This window comes from Electrona antarctica (genome assembly GCF_951216825.1).
Source record: "Electrona antarctica genome assembly, chromosome: 12".
NCBI lineage: Eukaryota > Metazoa > Chordata > Actinopteri > Myctophiformes > Myctophidae > Electrona > Electrona antarctica.
The window spans coordinates 29,554,443-29,574,442 of NC_136793.1; the positions used below are offsets into that span (position 1 = coordinate 29,554,443).

Consider the following 20,000-nt stretch of genomic DNA (forward strand, 5'->3'; position numbering starts at 1 on the left):
TAATTCATTTGACCATGTGTTTTCTTTTAAATATTTTCTAGGATTTAATAGTTTAAGTTTTCTTGTGGGGCATTTGTGTTTCATTTGATTATATAAAGGATGGTTGGATATGTTTTAAGAGGGACGTGAGCACAGTATACTCAACTGTATAGTTTAGTATGTATACAGTTGGAGGCCATCGATATTGTCCTTTTCTTTTTGCTGAGTTTTGCGTGATCTGCGCAAAAGGACAGTTAACCCATTTTGGGCGGGAACCCCTTTTGGTGTTTTAAACATTATGTTATAATTTAGCTATTGAAAAATAGCAGATCTACGAGCTTGTAGGTCTGCTATTTTTGAAAAATCGTGAAAATATTTATTTCAGAAAACTGGAGGATTTAGAAGGATTTTGAGGTCAGGCCTAAATGGGTCAAATGATAAGGGACAATATCGGTGGCACCCAACTGTATGGTGCACCTGGCATGTGCTCCTTTCTTGTGCTGCAACCATGTTTTTGTGGCAGTTTTTGACGTGCATAAAAGTAAAAACAAACAAACACTTAAACCATATATGGACCAAAGTCCCTCAGGGACTACTAGTGAATTTATATACTAGTGTATTTATATGCTAGTGTATTTATATACTAGTGCTTATATACTAGTGTAGCTTTAGACCAGTTTTACCCTCTCACTAGCCTGTAAACCAGATGAATCTGTCCAGTGCCCCTCACAGTCTTTTTGTTTTTTTAAGATATTTTTTGGGGCTTTTTGCCTGTATTTGATAGGGTACAGTAAGTTGACAGGAAAGGGGGGAGAGAGATGGGGGGAAGACATGCGACAAAGCCACGGCACACCGTCAGGTTGGATTACTGGCCATTATGCCCCTCACACAGTTACATGAACATGCATAATACTCCAACCATACAACCTTGATGATTGACGTCCACTCTGAGAAGACAAATGAACATCAACATTACTTTAGACTCTAAACTGTATAAAGTCAAGGCTCTAAAGTTTAGAGCCTTGACTTTATACAGTTATTGTTACAAGTTATTAATTATCATACAGAGCAGATTCCTTCTGTTCGCACTGTGTTTGCATGTGTTTGTTTGCATTCTCATCTATTGTACTTTGTGTGACTGCCAAAAATGTAGTTTTGTATGGTATGAAAACCTGACATTAATCAGGTTACATCATCTTCTTTGTCACATCTGCTTTCTCTAAACAACAGAGAACAACTGCATATGGTGGTTGTAGATGCTGTACCGTAAGTGCATTATACAGCAGTGGCCCATATGCACAGCTCACAGAGGGCAAAGTTCACATCTTTCCCTCAATGCCGAGTCCTAGACCAGTGGTTCTCAACCTGTGGGCCATTGAAACATGTGTTTTCATAATGAGACCAATAAATAAGAACTCGTGGATTAATGTTTTCTGTCGCCACGACGATTTGAGTCATTTGGAATCTGGAGATGCCAGCATTTCTTCTATATAAAGGTATATTCAGTGATTTCACTTAATTCAAAAATCACATCTTTTTTTGTTTTGTTATGATAATCCTCCCTACTATAGAGTGTGCTGACCATATAAGGAGTTCCTCCCTGTCCTCAGTTAACCCCTGGGGGTCAAAAAACCTTAGGTTTCGTTTTTTTTGGCTAGGTGGCATAGCCAGCATCCAATCAGGATAGAGACTAGGGCCTTGGTATTTGTCGTACGTCCGCACCAACGCGCAGCGAGTTTGTAGATCTGCTGTTTTCATAGGGCAGTATGAATTGGGCATCACATTCAGGACACTACACGAGTCACCAACCATAATACAGTACCTCACCCATTTAAAGCACTGATAGGAGCAGTTCAGGTCGATAGGGACACAGTCCCAGTGGCAGGGACACAATGCTACCCATTACGCTAATGTGGTGGTGAGTGTAAATACAAGTGTGTATCTGGTTGTGCATTTCACCTGTGTGTGTGTGCACACGTACACACTCATGTGTTTGTACTGTAGGCTATTTTTGTTCTCAATCAAGACTACCTGTCGGTGTTATCACAAGCCCATTGTAAAGCAGAAAGGGAGATGACAGATTGTAGAAACCCACTGAAAGAAGGGATTTACACGATAATCTGCTTGACTGATCCTTTTAGAAACAACCCGCTGTCTGGCACGCCGCCTGGCTCTCACCGCGACACGCCTACTTTTGATACCTGTAGGCTGCACTGTAAACTGACACCCAAAGTGGCATTTCTGCTTCCTGCATACTGTAGCTCACACCAGACATCAAGGTGGGATTTTGGCCTGACTTTCACTGAGTTTTACTGTTGTATCCAGCTCAGCTAAGTTGCCTATAGTAAGGCACATACTATGTAAATTATATAGTTATACTGTATAGTTGACACATTTTGGTCGGTTTAGAATTGTAGCCTTTTTCATAGAATAAAGTCTAAGTCATCTAAATTAGATAGAATATTATAAAGAGACTGTGGTTTGATCCTTGCTACTGCTATAGACTATAGTGAGGGTGGAGGTCACTGCTATCTTATAGACAAGGAGACAATGTAGTCAAGGAAAGCCTGGGGTCGTTGCTGTATTAAATATCTCACACATCGAGCTAGCATCAGGTGGTCAGGCTGTCTTATCCGCTTCAAAAGTTGGTTGTCTAGACTCTAGTGTGTATTGTGCCAGTGGTGGTGCTGAGGCATCTGCATGGGTCGGTCACCCGATTCAAATATTAAAACTGTGACTGCCAGACTAGTTGGGGAGAGAGAGAACAGGGAGATGGGGAGAGCTTTCTGGTTGGACTTTTTCAGTCAGAGAGAGAGCTAGTTTCCGAAGTGTTGTCTTGTGAGAGAGCGGGACAGAGAAAGTCAGGGAGAGTGAAATGTACAAAAGTATTCAAATTTGTACTTAGAGTACCAAAGTAAAAAACTCAGATTAAACCCTTCAACTTTAAAAATAGGTTTCCAAAATAGACATATGCGTGCATTGTAATTCTTCCAATTCTTCCAATTCTGTCGTCCGCCTACCGGCGGACGACAGTGTGATTTCAGTCTGGCTTATTAGCCAGGCTAATGCACACCCGCATACCCGCACACACACCCGCACACACACCCGTGTGGGCACACCCGAAATCACCATATATACAGTTAATATGTGCGTGTGTGTTTGTGTGTGTGTTAGGTTGCGCACAGGTGGTGAAAAACAGCCATGCTGTTTTCGTGCTCAGACCCACCCAGCCACCCACCCACACACATAGCTAAAATGCTGATCTACAATGTCATGCGTTGTGAGCTTGTAGATCTGCTATTTTGGAAAAAAGCTTGACAACTTTTGGAAAATGTGAGTACTTTTACTCCAATTTATCACTAATGGTGTGTATTCTGGGTGATGCAGTTGCTAGCTCACATCTTTGAATATTGAAAGAATTCTTCTTTAGGATTGCACAAGTCTTGTTTGTTCCTTTTATTTAATTTTATTGCATTACATTTGAACTGCTTACGTTGTTATTCTGTATCGTTTGGGCTATAGCAGTCATGAAAAATGCATGTAATTTGCTTTTTCAGGCATTGAATGGCACCTTTGGTTGAGTAAATGTCACCATTTGGATTTATTTTTCCACCATTGTGGTTTGAGAGAAATCTTTAAGGGCTTTGATTTATAGACAATTTGTTCTTCTTAACACCCAATATGAATCGACCTCTTTGTCTAATGGTGGTTCTTACTACAGGGGATACATGTGCACACAGTACATGGTAGCACGCACGCACGCACGCACGCACGCACGCACGCACGCACGCACGCACGCACGCACGCACGCACGCACTCACACACACACACACACACACACACACACACATATATATCCTCTTTCTCTCTTTCGCTCTCACACACAAACACAGTAAAGGCTGGAGTGGTTTATAGGGTGGTAATAAAATGAAATGTTGTGTAAAATGAATCCTCTGTGAGTTACAGTGTTTTGGAGGCTGTGTTTTCTTAGAGATGGAGAAATAGACCCACCCAGATTTGTCATGTTTATATAAAGACTTTTTTACTCTGGTTTAATTTTCCAACTCTGCAGGTGGGAGTCAGCATGGCCTGACCCTCCAATCATGAGATATAATATGTAAGTGTGTAATCCCTGGCTCCCAACACCTGTAGGCCTATATCTCATAAGCAAGGAATAGTTTGGAAATAATGATACAACTTACTTTTACTTTTGTCTGGTACAATGCCTTTCATTTAAGTTCAGTCAGACAACTCACGAATAGATTTAAACAATATTTATTATAGAATGAGAATACAAGTGTGCATATAATATATTATCTTGGCGTTCGGCTCTGCTGCATTTTCTTCCTGCTCGGCACAATCAAACACCATCATTAAACATTAAGAGCAGGGAGATGCCCTGCTCTTTATGTTCCCCCATGGGGACATAAAGACAGAGCCCACCGGTGGTGCTGGGGTGGTGGTGGGAGCAAACATCACATACAACCAGGAACCGTGAGCAGAAGGAAGGCAGGAAGAGCATGCTGTCTAGTGAGCTTAAGTAGCCCGCCCAATGGTCAGCTGACTGCCACATCAGCGAATAACATGTGGGTCTTGCACACACTGAATACGCCCACATAGTAATGCAGCATATTAACCCCTTGAGTATATGTATGCGCCCTTGAGCACAGCATGAAACCCCTCGAGTATATCTGACTGAACTAACTCCGCAAGCTACGTATCATTTACACCAAAATTATTTTTATATGGTATCAAATCAGAATGAATACTTTGAATTTCAACTCCCACAGACTTGTATTCCATACAATGTAGCTCAGTATAGACACAATCATGGAGACAACAGTATTCAGTCACAAGACTGTTTGAGTGACCGAAATCCAGGCTGGCCAATTTCCAGTACAGGAATACCAGTATCAATCATGCTGGTGTTTATGACCCCAAATGCTAATAATGTTTGTCTTTGTGAACTCTCTAGTCTGTTCTAATTGAAATGTCCCTGTGTGTATATACAGGTGCTGTAGAGGGGTGTACAGCCAGGGTGTATTGGTGAAGGTAAAAGTCTCAGATCAAGTTCTCATTTAGGTAAGTGCTGTTTTTTTTTACCAGCTGCGAAGCTGAGCAGGTCAGCAGTGATAAACAACCAATGTCTTGAGATAAAATGAACAAAATACTTTCTTGTAAGGCAAATAGAAAGTCTTTGAGGCTTTTGTTTGGAATCGTACAATAACAATTGAATGTGAAAATAAGAAAAAACAACTATCCCTCCACCTTTTCTCCTTTTTTATTGATTCTGCATTGAGAACTTAAATTAATAGGAAGTAAATGCCATGTCTTCAACTGAACCCCATGTTTGTGTTTTGGGACACAATGTGATTCAGTTCTGTCTTGCCATGTCTAAAGGTACATTTGCACAAGACGTGATGAAAAATAATCACATTGCTTTGATTGCAAGAAACGTGTTGCTCTTTTGCATTCACACGAGACAAAACATTTTCACTTTTTCACTTGCCCTCCCCACGTGCCCATGGGGAGGGCCTACTTGGAGCGATGCAAGTTGTAAATGCATACAGAGTACACCCCCTGGGGGTGTGGAGGCCTTTTTGGGGCAGCTATGGACAATCGTTGGTCCGATAGTCTCGACACTGGCCACTGCACCCCCTACGGTGCCCGTGGGGCCTCTAATGCATGCCCCACCCAGAGTATATGCAGCCAGCTTGTGGAGTTCTGTGTCAGGCATGCCCAAATATGGAGTGTTGTGAGGTCAGAACAGGCCAGCTCCATATATGGACGCTGGGCAGGGGCCCGGTCCAGAGCCCAGGCAGAGGCCTTCTTGGGGCGGTTCTGGACAACCGTGGGTCCGACCGACACCGGGCACTGCACCCCCTGCTGTGCTGTGGAACAGTTCTCGAGTTACGTGGATTACACACAGACATACATACTGTATATTGGTGCATTTATAGATATTGAATCGCATCACTCAATACAATTTTGTCATGTACTTTAAAATGACTTTAAACTTTTTGTTGAATAGCCACATTGTTAATAAAAAAGAACAGATTTTGTAGTAGTATAAGTAGTATAATTAACTAACAATAGTTAACACAGTATTTGACTGGGTTCGTTCTTGCCTGTTGGTGGAGGGCATATTATTCTGTACATCCAGGCTATTGGTCATATGGTTTATCACTGATGTGATATGACTGTATTTGGAGATGTTAATGCCTCTTTAAAACCCTTTGACTGCCACCTAGTGGTGATTTTAGGTAGTTACCTTCCGCCACAGAAAATACTGGATATCTACCCATTTACATCCGGGTCTCCCAGCTCGCAGAGCGAGAGAAGAAGCAGCAGCTTGTGTTAGCAGTAGGCTACCTTACGATGTTTATATTTTGCCAGAAATGGTAATATGTCAGGAGCGATGCGATAATAAAATCACAAATCACATCTGAACCTCGGATGGATTGGCCAAAACCACGGACAGCGCCGAGTTTTTCAGAGGAAACAGCCAACAAAGATTCTACTTTTATATGGGTCGCTATGGCGTGCGCGAGCACTCGTCCTTGTGCTGGGAGTGATGGAGGTGTTGCCAAGCAACCGGGTCAGTGTTGAATGTTGATTTTCAGTGTAACCGTTTCATATCGATAAAGAACATTAATTGACATTTTGACATTAATTGAGTATTCCGTCAGTATTCCGTGTGTGCATGTGCACGCAGTGCGTGATGTCAGGTCCTCTCAGCATGGTACCCTGCTGTCATTGTTCAGTCAGAGAACACTGTATGGCTTCTGCATTAAACATCAGCGGCCTGGAACTGCTGAACGGGAGACACATGTTTCAGCAGGGCCATTACCTCTGAAACAAGAGATGGTGTTTTCAAATACGTGCATGCAAGTGTGCCCAAACACACGCACCCACCTAAGCACACAAATGTTAGAGGTGTGCATAAATGTAAACCCACCCAAACACACACACACACACACACACACACACACACACACACACACACACACACACACTCACACACACACACACACACACACACACACACACACACACACACACACACACACACACACACACACACACACACACACACACACACACACACACACACACACACGCAGGTGTGCTGGCAATAGCATCTTTCAACATGATAAGGCACTAATATGCAAAGATCCTCACGACAGAGTGAAAGGTGTGTGTGTGTGTGTGTGTGTGTGTGTGCGCGTGTGTGTGTGTGTGTGTGTGTGTGTGTGTGTGTGTGTGTGTGTGTGTGTGTGTGTGTGTGTGTGTGTGTGTGTGTGTGTGTGTGTGTGTGTGTGTAAGAGAAGAGGTAAAGTAACTGTTGGTGAGGTCATGAACTTGTGAGTGGAACAAGGAAGCCTCCACTTGCTTTTCCATTACATCTCTCTCCAAAGACTGTTGTTTTGCATTTGTTGTAGATACCAACCAAAGTGTGCATAATACGTATTTTCTTCGTAATAATGCTCCCATTTCTATTATTTCTCTGGAGAAACATCACATACCAGGTGTATTTCCACTGAGTTCTCTTTATTGTGACAGGTTTTCACTGAATGCAGCAACTAGCAAATCCATTGGCACTGCATGGGGATGGAGTTAGCTGGAGTGGTTGGCCCAAGTCAACACCGAAAGAGCAAGTTAAGCTCCTAGAATTCTGTTTGACAGTATTTCATTCCAGTAAACTGCCTGATTTATAGTTGGTTGTGCAACGTTCCATGATGCGTGTACTTGTGAGCTTGTAGATCTGCTCAACTACAGTATAAATTAGGCTTTACTGCTCCATGAATGCACCGTGGAGTATTGAGATTGATAACTTCAATTGCCTCTGGGAATGTATTTATAGATGCCCAGGGAGGTGGGAGAACTGGGACTTTTGTCCTCAAGGGCAAGGTTTTCTTGTACCTTTATGAGGGGTAATGTGTGTGTAACCCAAATCTTGAGCTAACACAATCATTAAATGCCATTGACAATGAATGGACAATTTTGAGTGTTTGTGTAAACACAAACATTGCGTCACACAAACATTGAAGACGAAGGTGAGGACACAAATTCTGATTGGCCGGAATGAGATGATGTACGATGATAATTGCGCCCCTCACTTCACACGGGTGTGATTCTTATTTTTGTATATGGTTGTTTCAGAGCAGGATAATGTGGCCACTGGCCAGACACGCTGATTTATATTAAGTCTTATATGTCTTCCTCCAATTGACCATATGAAATTGGCAGCCCAAATTGTGTTTTTCTGCCAAAATGTAGTTTTTCTTTCAACCGTTTGATGCGGACACTAGAGATGTTTTAACAGTCAAGAGTGGCCGGTAAAGCAGCCGTATATCAACCGTGAGGTTCCCAGTTTGATCCCGGGCTCCCCGAAAGTTAGTGTCGAAGTGTTCTTGAGCAAGACGCTGAACCCCCTAATTGCGATATTCCGGTTGGTGCCTTGCATGGTTGGTTTCCTCTGTCAATTGGTGTATGAATGTGTGTGAATGGGTGAATATAATGCACAATCTATGTAAAGTGCTTTGGAAAAGCACTATATAAATGCACCATTCTATTGGGTTCTGTGCAGAATACACAGTAAATGCAGTGTAGGTGTTCTGTGCAGAATACACAGTAAATGCAGTGTAGGAGTTCTGTGCAGAATACACAGTAAATGCAGTGTAGGGTTCCACTCACTTGCTCCAGCCAAGGTTTTATCTGATAGATCTGAAGTGCTGCTCACTCATCACTGTGAGCAAGCTGCTGGGATGATGATGGTTTCTCTGCAAGAACACTTGTTCTCACTGCCTCCCCGTTTCTCTTCGTTTCTTTCTTTCTGCTTTCACTCATTCACACTCACTTGTCAGTCTCAAGTCTGCACGCACGCACGCACGCACGCACGCACGCACGCACGCACGCACGCACGCACGCACGCACGCACGCACGCACGCACGCGCGCACGCACGCACATGCATACAGACACTCACATTCACATATACACAAACATACAGTATGTATTTACACACAGCTGTCTGAAGCCTTCAGCAGCCTTGCTGCCTTCAGCAGCCGCACCAGAAAGTACTTAGTGATCTAAAAGAGGGAGCAGCAGGCTTTGTTTTAATCCCTGTTTGGACTGGAACAGACTCCTAAATAATCTGATGCAATGAGACACCACTGTTTACTGGTAGCCAGTGGTTTGCATTCGAAGTGCTGCGGTGTGTCTCCTATGTTCATTCAGCTGTGGTGGGCCAATGCCTGGCAGCTGACAGGAACAACAAAAGTGAAAAACAAACTGCACAGATTTTTTTAAATACATAGTTTCAAGCATACAAGCTACTGGGGTGTCCAGGTAGCTGAGTGCTTAGTGAGCCCGCCTGGGCAGCCAGAGGCCATGGATGTCGCAGGTTCGATTCCAGGCCAGCAATGTGTCGATGTGTGTCCCTGAGCTAGACTCCTAACCCCTAATTGCTCCCCGAGCACAGTTAGTCAGTTAAGATGTTGATCATATCAGTCTGGTCTGCTTTGGTCACAATGACAAGCCGATTACCCAACTGTCCTCCTCGTTACTTTTGACAAAATATGAACTATTTAACGGCACTACCTATTCTAGGTAGTGCCGTTAACCCATGGGTGAGCAGTGTTTCTGTTGCTCAGGCATTGTATTTCGAAGATCAAGATACCAAAATGAAGCACTGAAATCTTCATTGGGATTCAGTAGGTACTGGTTGTACTGTATAGGAAAATAAATTACGGTATGTAGATCTGCTATTTTTGCTTTGTTTTTGTGTATAACATGAACAGAACAGAAGGAATCCTATAATCTGAATTGGAATGCTGATTTGAGACTTGTTTGCTTTATACAATAGGACTCTTACTTGCTAATTGTCTCTGCTCTTCACTCTCTTCGACTCTTTGATACTTTGGTATGTTGCTTGATTGTTATGCCAGGTAGTGTCCTTTTAAGCAAACCTGTGTTCTTTGAGCTATAATTCATTGGCCACCTGTTTTTGATTAGCAAATGTTCATGGCATTTCCTCTGACCTTGCAAATAATGCACATTGTCTGCTGCTCTGGATAACAGCATACGTCTGCTGAATGCCTACATTGTGAAATGAGTCGTCATGCAGCCATCCTCCCTCTATTCTCTATCAGTACTGCAGAGGTCACTACTGCCATCCTCCCTCTATTCTCTATCAGTACTGCAGAGGTCACTACTGCCATCCTCCCTCTATTCTCTATCAGTACTGCAGAGGTCACTACTGCCATCCTCCCTCTATTCTCTATCAGTACTGCAGAGGTCACTACTGCCATCCTCCCTCTATTCTCTATCAGTACTGCAGAGGTCACTACTGCCATCCTCCCTCTATTCTCTATCAGTACTGCAGTGGTCACTACTGCCATCCTCCCTCTATTCTCTATCAGTACTGCAGAGGTCACTACTGCCATCCTCCCTCTATTCTCTATCAGTACTGCAGAGGTCACTACTGCCATCCTCCCTCTATTCTCTATCAGTACTGCAGAGGTCACTACTGCCATCCTCCCTCTATTCTCTATCAGTACTGCAGAGGTCACTACTGCCATCCTCCCTCTATTCTCTATCAGTACTGCAGTGGTCACTACTGCCATCCTCCCTCTATTCTCTATCAGTACTGCAGAGGTCACTACTGCCATCCTCCCTCTATTCTCTATCAGTACTGCAGAGGTCACTACTGCCATCCTCCCTCTATTCTCTATCAGTACTGCAGAGGTCACTACTGCCATCCTCCCTCTATTCTCTATCAGTACTGCAGAGGTCACTACTGCCATCCTCCCTCTATTCTCTATCAGTACTGCAGAGGTCACTACTGCCATCCTCCCTCTATTCTCTATCAGTACTGCAGAGGTCACTACTGCCATCCTCCCTCTATTCTCTATCAGTACTGCAGAGGTCACTACTGCCATCCTCCCTCTATTCTCTATCAGTACTGCAGAGGTCACTACTGCCATCCTCCCTCTATTCTCTATCAGTAGGGGTAGAGGTTAATACCGCCAAACCTTTTCAGCTCCAGTCCCAAAAGAGATGCTGTCTCCCCGGGACCCCAACTTACCAAAATACACGATGAATTTACCACTTAAGCCCTATTAAAACCTATTAAAAGTTTTGTAACGGTTAATATAAAGGGATATTTGTGATCCGTAAAAACAGGTCAGTTTGGCCTTGTGCATTTCTGATTTGGCAGGGTGGAAATTAAATGAGCTACATCCTAACACAAAACTCATGTCTTCAATAGATGGTGATCACAATCCGTGCAAATTCTGAAGGGGGGGTTTTTCCAAAAAGGGAACAGGGCAGTGTTAGAATTGCTGTATGTGCTGTCCATGCAAGCCTTGACGAATGTCGATATTTCTGAGATGATAAGCACCTCTGGATGAAAATGTCGTTGTATATCTCTCTCATATATCTTCACCTTCCAGCGTTGAAGGCGCATAACTGACATGCCAAGACCAGTGGTTTGGGGTGCACGTCCCTCCCCTTCTTCACTCACGTGAAACACACGCATACACGCACACACACACACACACACACACACACACACACACACACACACACACACACACACACACACACAAACATGTGCGCCGTCACACACACGCTCATGGGAGCACTAACTCACAGACTCCGACCTTGAGGGTGTTAGTGGTGTTGACGTTTGTTTGGACGGTGTTTCAATTCCTCAGCCTGCCGTGAGGTCACATGGCTTCACATCAAAGTAAAGAATTCCTTCCTGGGCGACACTGAGAACTCTGATGTTTATTCTAGAAGTCTGTCTGTCTGTCTGCATTTCTGTCTGTCTGTCTGTAGTATGTGCGGCGTGCGGTTATTATTTTGTGATTTAATATTTGGGCAGTTTATCTGTGCTTATCTGTTTCTCTTACTGTGTCTGCTGTTTGCGTTTGCTTCCTGTATCTAATATCTGTTTTTCTGTTTTATCCGTCCGTCTTTTTGGTCGTTTTTCTCCCCATGTATAGTTGTCTTATTTTCTCTCATGGTCAAGTGTTGGTCATGGTCAAGGTTCGCCAACAGTGTGGTTTTGGAAATCACTGATTTGCTAATGTTAATTAGCAAATCAGAAAGGCAACCGAAAGTATACATTTTTACACATTATGAAAAATTAACAGTATTTACTGGTATATAATATATTCTGTATGATTGTTCTCATAACTGGGTCAGGTTATGCATAACTAAATTCATTGTTCATTGCCTGGTAACCTGTTACTTTGCCTGGATTTTCCTACTTGTCGGATGGTCTTCAGTGAGTCATTGATTGCTCCATTTGGCAACTTTATTGAGGTTCATTATAAAAGATAGGCTTTTTACTGAGCTCCTTTTAAACGAGAGCCAGCTGGCATTTTTACACACACACCACGCACGCACAGGCGCACACACACACACACCAGGCATACACCGTTACACACGTGCACAGGCAACTTACTTACCAGTACTCTTGTTGTTTGGGGACCTACAAGAAATGGGCCCCTGACCCTTTTTGGGTCCTGGCCCAGAGTTTTAGAAACAGCACTCTTATTCAGGCATTGTTAGTTGTGAGGTTAGCCCCCTGAGGTGTGTTTTGTTTTGATGTCTCCTGTTGCAGGCATATGAATGGCCACCTGGAGAGCAGGAGGGGCCTTCAGGCATGTTAACGGACACCTGCAGGGCATTGAGGGGCCTCTTTGTGATGGACAGGGTTCCGCTTCAGGTGGTGCTAATTTCTCTCTGCCCTGGGGAGGGGCAATTGGGGTGGACTGTGTGTGTGTGTGTGTGTGTGTGTGTGTGTGTGTGTGTGTGTGTGTGTGTGTGTGTGTGTGTGTGTGTGTGTGTGTGTGTGTGTGTGTGTGTGTGTGTGTGTGTGTGTGTGTGTGTGTGTGTGTGTGTGTGTGTGTGTGTGTGTGTGTGTGTGTGTGTGTGTGTGTGTGTGTGTGTGTGTGCATGCGTGCGTGTTTGACAGTAATTGCTGTAATGCTACCAGGAACACCACAGACGGATCGTGACAGAGTCTCACCTCCCACTAATCGTTATGTAAATGTGATAACCATCTAAAGACATAATTGTGTGTGTGTTCTACCTAATATGGTTTTATCTCTTATCATACAGAGGTCAGCTGTCAGACAAATGTGGCATTGTCCGAGGTAGGCACATGAAATTGTTGTGTGCGTGCGTGCTTGACTCGTGCGCGTCTGTGAAGCCATGCTTTATGAGTTCAAGGACTCTGTCTGGTCCCAGTATATGATACTGTGCTGTGCACTGATACGCACACATGCAAACACACACTCCTACGTAGAGAGAGAGAGAAGGCTGGGTATTTAAGATGAGAAGAGCAGACCTGTTTATTAAATGTCAGGGGCCGATGTTCTAGAATATCCAATAATGTTCCAATGAATGCCTTGTGTTCTCTCAGGCTTAACCCCACACACCTGACTGACTAGACGTCTTTGTGTGCAGACGAAGGGAGAGAAGAGGAAGATAATACAATTTAAAGAGAAGTAAGGATAGAAAGAAAACAATGCAAAAGCATTTACTTAATAGTAAATTAAAGTCGAAAGATACTGTAAGTAATACCAAACTACTTTGGGCATGTAAAATATAGCCTAGGTCACATCATGAATATACATCTCTCCGAGTATAAGCTATACATGTAGCCTGTGAGTGAATAAAAGAAAATGTGTTTGTTAAATTAATTTTAATTAATCTTTTAGCTAGGGATGTGCAATGAGACATTTTTGCCGATATCGATATGCGATATAATTAATTGCTGTTATGGCCAATAACTCAGGTTCAGGTTCAGGTTCAGGTTCATTTATTTGTTTGTCCCCGAAGGGCGATTTGGTTTACAACAAGGCATAACAGGAAGACACATGAATCACATAAAACACAGTAAAAAGAGCATGGTACACATAGAAATAAAATAAACAGTTCAAGGTTTCAGTGTAGCAAAGGAAATTCATAACGGCGACAAAGTTACCTCCTCCTCCTATCGTCATTTAAGGCCTGGATAGACACAGGCACGAAGGATAATTTATACCTTTATATAACTTTTTGCCCCTGGAACCTTTAGGCGAAGGCCGGAAGGAAGCAGCCTGTACTCAGAGCTGCTGAACTGATATTACCGATGTCGATATGATCTTATTGATTTAACTTTAATACCTTATATTTAATATTGTGAGCTTGTAGATCTGTTCAAGCTGTTACTTTGCTCTTGTTTATCTGTAAAGACAAATCGGACTGATTAATTAATCGGTCCGATAGGTTAATCAGACCGATGTCGATTAATCAAAAAACAACTAGAATCGGCTGATACCGGCCAATTAATCTCCCATCACTACTTTTAGCCAACAGTTAACCATTGCAGAAAATCTAGATTGAATACAATACTGGGATGACTGCAGGATTCTTACACAATATGGGACTGAGCTGTGGTTATAGACATTTAAAAGACAACAGAGTAGTATGGTTAGTCAAGTCATGATGATAAAAGCTTTTTATAAATATGTGGGAACTCATAGAACACAACGTGATTTTAATGCTAGTTTTTCAGATTTCTGTTCAAGATTTTGTCTACAGGCGTGTTCAAGGCCTATAACAAGGAGCTTAGGCGAGTCCATAGGCGACATGCAGGTCCATTCATGTAATACAGTATGTTCCCAAACATTGTAGACGGTGGGCCAATGGCTGTTATCGTGACTTCCATTGTTCCCCAGGTTTAATGTTTGTCTTGTCTAGATAAACATTAAAAACGCCATTGACAATGGAGTGGACAGAGTTTTTTGTTTGTTTTGTCACTAACACAAACATTAAATGCCATTAACAATGAACAGAGTTTAATGTTTGGTTTGTCTGTCACAAATTGCCATATGCATGTTATGTTATATCGCGATGATGTAAGATGATAAGGGTTGGTAAAGCGCCCCTCAATTCACACAGGTGTGATCTTTTCACAGTAGACAGATACAATCCCTATCAGTACAGAAACAAATGTTTCCAGCTTTGGTTTGTGCACCTTGATGGAGTTCAACCAACTCCATTTTTTTTCTGCTAATCGATCTACCGAATAAGCTATCTCGACTCAATAAAAACGTAGTGCTATTCGGGCCTCATTCATTTTTTTTAAGATGTATTGTTGGGTGGCCTGGGCCGTGGCTCAGCGGTCCAGGCACCTTGGCCGGTAGTCTGAGTCTGGCAGTGTGCCGCGGGCTCGACTCCCGATCCCGACGGCCTTTACTGCATGTCACTCTCCCATCTCTCTCCCCCATTTCCTGTCAGCCTACTGTCTGTCCCTCTATAAAATATATAAAATAATGGCAAGAGGCGTTTATAATAGTAGACTGTCAGGAAATGGGGAGAGAGATGGGTGAGTGATGAGTGACACGCAGCAGCAAAGGTCGTCGGGATCGGGATTCGAACCCGCAACACGCTGGCATTGCGGACCACCACGCCGGAGGCCTGGGCCTCCGGCGTGGTTTAAGTTTTTTTTTTTTTTTTTTTTCCCGATTTTGTAGGCCTCAAGATCAGGTAGATTATAGTTATAGTCACCATGTACACAGTTTTTCAATGTACAAAATATTTTTTTATTTATTTTTTACATAATAGGTAGTTAAACAACTAGTCGACTAGTCGACTAGTAAACTAGGCAACTAGTCAACTAGTAAAAATGACTAGAAGTGAATGCCCTACAGCCTAATAATAATACTAACTGTACACTGTCTGATGCAGTAACGTCAAACCGTGTCCCTCTCCTTCTCTCTGTCTGAGTGCACATGCACGCATGTCATACTGTAGGTGCATGGGGTATGTTTAGTATGTTCATTCTATGTTGGTGTAAGCAAACGTTGGCTCTAACTAAATCGTGTCTCTTTCACGTGTGTGTCCACATGCATATGATACATGCACGTCATACTGTAGGTGCCTCTGTCTTATTGCTTTTGTCCATTGTCTTCTACCATACTGATGTTGATCCCCACAGAACGTTCACGGTGGTGAGAGTCAAAATCCTCTTACTCCTCAGTTACACATCAGTTCTTCTGAATGTGTTGATTGCCCCCTAGCCTGAAAGAGCCCTGTGCTTTTCTGGGCCTAGAGGGGCGGAACAAACTAGCACTGGGAAAGGACCCATTTGTGGAGTGACGCCCCTCTGGACTTATTGGTTAGTGCTCCTATGCCACTTTTCCTGAGGCATTCGCCCAGACTTATTTTTTTCCTTTTGAAATGTTAGGCAGCCAACAGTTTAGCCTGAGAGCGATAAGTACCCAGTTATCATGTGTGGCCACAAGGAGGCACTCCTTGTGGACATAACCTGGACATAACCAGGCAGTGAGAGTGTGTGTCCTCTGACGACAAAGCAGAAATATACTTTCAAAATGTAGTCTTAGATTTGACTTAATTGACTTAATTAGCATATTGATTGGAAATAGGGGGACATAATTAGCCTGACGATTAGCTCTGTACAAAGCTAACAAAAGGTCACAAATTAATTTAACACCTATGTCATTTGTGTAATCTTCACAGAAAGTGAAGTTTAAAAGCAACAATGTATGTACTGTACAGGTATGTGCGTGCTGAGTGCCTGTGTTAAAGCATAACAAGGTAGGATGGCACGTTACCTCACTGATGGCAGCCAGCTCATTTTATTCATAATATAATTACCAGTAAGACGCCTGAGGGCAAGAAGCCCCCAGCCCTCATGCCATATATGGAGCGTGTCTTGAGTGTACAGGGTGTGATGAGGTCAGATCAACATATGGAATGTCAGAACAGGTCAGCTCCATGGAGATCTAAGGGTGGCAATGTCTTGAATGTACAGGGTTTGATGAGGGCCCAGGTAGGGCCGGGCCTTAATTTTCGGGCTTCGGCTCCGGCTGCCAGGCGCAGCTGCACTTTGGCTTTCCCCATGTATGGGGATGATGATATCATATTGTGATGTCACGAGACCTGGGCACAATATATGGGGCTTTCCCCATGTATGGGGATTTTGAGTGACAAAAATGTATGGGGATTTTGAGTGACAAAAAACGCAAGATTTCATAGTTAACATATGGGCATAAAGGGGAGGCGTCCAAAGGCGTCACGTGGCATGGAAATTAACTGCGACCTTTGGTCGCAATGTCAAATATTCTGAATAAGGGCCATAGGCGTTTAAAATCCTTTTTGGAAAAAGGCACTTTGGGAGACAAAAGGGCAGGTGCTCCACCACCCGTGGCGTGAACGTGCCTGGTATGTTGAAATCACCAGTGGGTTTCAGGTACGATAACTACTGGTCAACTGGTTGTTAATGTCAATTAAGTTATATGAAGCAGACTGCACACCCAATTAGACACTATGCTGCAATCTTTGTAGTTTGATCATCATTGCAATTACCTCTCTCCATTGGGAGACATGAGACAACTGACATAATCTAACAGATTGTAGCTTTAGTTTGAGAACTGGTACATTTTTACATTTAAAGAGTTCAATTAACACTCAGGATGTTGCCCTTCACTGTGGTCGTATAGTTGTAGTTGATGGTTCCCATCCCCAACCCTCCAGTACGGGCCTCAGCAGTAATGCAGTTAATGTTGCAGCCTTACCTGAAAGGAAATTCATGCACAGCGCACGCATATGTACACCCATCCTTCAAGGGTCTCTTTGTCCCCCTCATGTCAGGAGTAATGAGCAGATTGAGTTACGCCGACCGACTTGTGACTTGCGTTGTTTCTGTTAATTCCTTAACGAACTTAACGACAAGCACCACCACCACCTTCTCTTGACCTTTCTGCTCTGGAATAAAATGTATGTAAAAGTTACTACTTTACAACTACAGTTTTCAATTGCATTCTAACAGTATGTACTGTAAGTCTATAGGGCTACATTTCAATGGGCCGTCTGTTGACAGGAAATGGAGCAGCTGTCTAGTAGAAAACGATCAGTCTAAGCATAGTATTTAAAAAAACAGATGTGTCATTTTCACAGCTGGATTAGATGGATTAGTGTAAACAGAACCAGCGTTTTGTTTTTGAAACATGCATTCAATTTAACATGCAAGTCACTTGGTTGTACGTACGAAGTGTGAGCTAAGTGTGAGATTGAAATAAAATACTCAATCTGTTATAGTTTATTTTGGGTAGATATTGACACTTGTCAATATCATGAAGATGATGCACACAATTAATGATGAATGAGAATGAGAAGTATTTCTTTTTCTTTTTTTTCTGCCTAAACATTTTGGGTTCACTGATAACCACAAACCTGGAATAGAATGCACCTTTTGTTGTCTTTCAACATCAGCAGGTGGTTGGGCTATATTGGACTACACACACACACACACACACACACACACACACACACACACACACACACACACACACGCACACACACGTAACCACACACACACAACCACACACACACGCACGCACGCACGCACGCACGCACGCACGCACGCATGCACGCGCGCACGCACTCACGCACGCACGCACGCACACACACACACACACACACACACACCACCTATGGAGTTTTATGACACTAGTGACTAAATGCACATTAGTTTAACAGCTCTGTAGTTTGGTTGCAGCTGCAAGAATGTGAAAGACCACCCATACCATGAAACATGATGATCACACATATCTCACACACACACACACACACACACACACACACACACACACACACACACACACACACACACACACACACACACACACACACACACACACACACACACACACACACACACACACACACACCAAGAAGGATGTGACACGTTTAAACCTATGCTATATGCTTGATATGACTTTGCATGACAGGTGACTTCTAATTAACTGATGTTGCTTTTTAATTACTTTGCTTAAGTTGTTACTTTGTCTATGTCAATCTAAAAGCTCTCAATGCATCGAATTGTGATGTATTATGAGCTTGTACATCTGCTATTTTTGAAAATGTTGTGTATTTTTTGTCAGGTGAAACCTGACTAATGACAGCTCATGAAATGTAAGCGACCCACTGTAGTTATCAATGGAGCGAGCTAGTCATCAATGCCACCTAAGCCAATGGGAGTCTGACCCCATACTCTGAAACGCTGCCTAAGCCAATGGGAGTCTGACCCATACTCTGAAACGCCACCAGAAACGGCGCCAGCCAATCGCGTAGTAGCGACTAGCAACCTAGTCATGATTGCCTGCCAATAAAAAAACTGTTACTGTGGACGACACCATGATAAAGCATTACACTTGTTTACAACAGGGTCCACCATTTTCAATTCATCATAACATTTAGAGACGTACAAATATACACTTCCAATTAGATGGGCCATGTTGGGACTGGTTAACAGACTGGCAGTATTGTTACAGTATCACTACTGTAAGACAAAAATACTGAGAGAGCATAATGAGAAAACATGTTAATGTATTGCAATTTGAAGCGTACAAAAACCATATTATGAGGTTTCAGTTGGACTTAACCGCATGTGGTACATAGCATCCCTGTTCTGGCTATGTACATTCATAGAAAATAGACCATCTTCAAGCTCAGAAAGCGTTACTGCGATTTGTATAAGTGCGTTATTGGTACAGTCATATATACCTGTATGTATGCATGTATGTATGTATGTATGTATGTATGCATGTATGCCTCTTGTCCGAAAGTGAAATTGAAACTATTCTGACTAGTGACTCAAAGGCTAGACTAGAGTTGCACTCTTAAGGAGGCAACTAAACTTTGATATGGTTCTTCCTTTATTTTCTGTTGAACTCAAACTCTGTGCTTTTGGTTAGCTATACTAAAACATTTAGTTTTTCAGGTGAATTTATGATCAATATGTAGCGAACTGTAGAATTGATTCATCATGACTTAGAAATGCTCATTTAATAATATCCATCCTGTACACTCTCCAAGTTCATTTCCAGAGCGTTCATTTGATTTGCAGACTCTAATGCAAAATGTGAAAAGCTTGCAAGAGTGTTGCAAGAAAGCCATGCTGTCTTTTAGTTAGACGAGCAAGGTTGCATCATAAATC

General features: G+C 42.8%; 1 protein-coding gene across 1 annotated transcript in view; it reads left to right on the top strand.

Annotated features, from left to right (window-relative positions):
• bmpr1ba (bone morphogenetic protein receptor, type IBa) overlaps positions 1-20,000 on the top strand; it is a 119,755-nt gene that overhangs the window by 34,329 nt on the left and 65,426 nt on the right. The window contains exons 2-3 of the mRNA XM_079517060.1: positions 4,052-4,096; positions 4,992-5,061. The gene's annotated coding sequence lies outside the window, so the exon portion shown is untranslated. The remainder of the gene's footprint in view (positions 1-4,051; positions 4,097-4,991; positions 5,062-20,000) is intronic.